Raw genomic sequence first — 1,332 nt, 5'->3', positions numbered from 1 at the left:
CCAGCCACTCCCTCCCTGAGCTTTCTTTGTGCTTTGGTCCAAACTGCCAAAAAAACGCCTCTGCATACTTACTTCACAAATGTGTCAGCTCAGCGCTTTAAGAGGCCACTGATAGACTTGATCATTCACCTCAGCTTTGTGGAAGCCTCCACATCCAAGGTCAGTCTGGGGTGGGTGGTGACTGAGGAGGGTGCTCTTCCTGCTATGCAGATGGAGTTTAGCACTTCCCGGCACAGCAAGCTGAGGATGGTGCGCAGCGAAGCTCACCTGGCTCCTACTGTGAGGGCCTCACTCCCTGTCATGAGGGCTTCCCCTCTGAGTGAAGGCCCACTTGGGGATATTATCATACCTCGGGTTAGGATTTCAACAGACAAGCTCGTGGAGGCGGGGGCACAAACATTCCTCCAAGCCAGGGTTATAGAGATCTTCAAGGGAAGGAAGCAGGCCAAGCTCTAGAAGAAAGGACTCAGCCAGGTGACAAGGTGCAAGGCGTTGGTACTCAGCACCGCCCATTCTGCTTCCTGTCCAGACCCAGAGCTCGCTCCTCGCCAGGCCTAGCCTCACCAGTGAGTTCCCTCAAGTCCTTGCTCTTGTTCATCCACTTGATCCCTTGCTTGAATTGCTCCACTGCCCAAGTCCTTTTGGGCCACTTTAAGTCCTGCATCTTGGTAGTTGCTGTTTTGGTCTGGTTTTTAAATACAAGGCCTCACTGTATTGCCAATGTGGCCTTGGGCTCCTGGGTTCTGGAGACCCTCCTGCCTCTTCCTTCTAAACAGCGAGTGCTACTGTTGGGCACCACCAAGCCTAGAAAGTATTTTTTCCTTCCTTTTTGTCTCTCTCTCATTTGTGGTAGTGGGACTCAACCCTGGGTCTCCACACTGAGCTACATTTCCAGCCTCAGCCTCCCAGGTGTGCACCACCATGCCCAGCACAAGTACAGCATGTGTGCTCCAGCCTGGATCCTGGGTCTCATTGTTGCAGGCAGCCAAGTTAGATAGAAATATTATAGGCAGTCAGACAGGGTTAGACCCTTGAAGGAGATAACAAGGGAGACAAGATACCTTAGAACTGTAAGAGGGATGGATGCCCTTGCTGTGGGCCAGACCTAAAGACCAAAGATCCAACAAATGCCTACTTCCTTAAAGATAAGCACCCAGGATTGAACATCTGTGGAGGACCGCCTGAGCAGCTCTCTTTGAAAGAAGAGCGACTGTCTCCATTTTGACTGAGCCTGACCCTATTTCTTCATATTGTTCTGTACAGAGCTGGGTAGGACTTCTGTTTATCCTTCAGTTGGCCTTAAGCAATGTATATTGGTCTAGCTGAGGTGCT

This window comes from Octodon degus, unplaced genomic scaffold (genome assembly GCF_000260255.1).
Source record: "Octodon degus isolate 3935 unplaced genomic scaffold, OctDeg1.0 scaffold00177, whole genome shotgun sequence".
Classification (NCBI taxonomy): Eukaryota; Metazoa; Chordata; class Mammalia; order Rodentia; family Octodontidae; genus Octodon; species Octodon degus.
This window is presented reverse-complemented; position numbering follows the sequence as displayed.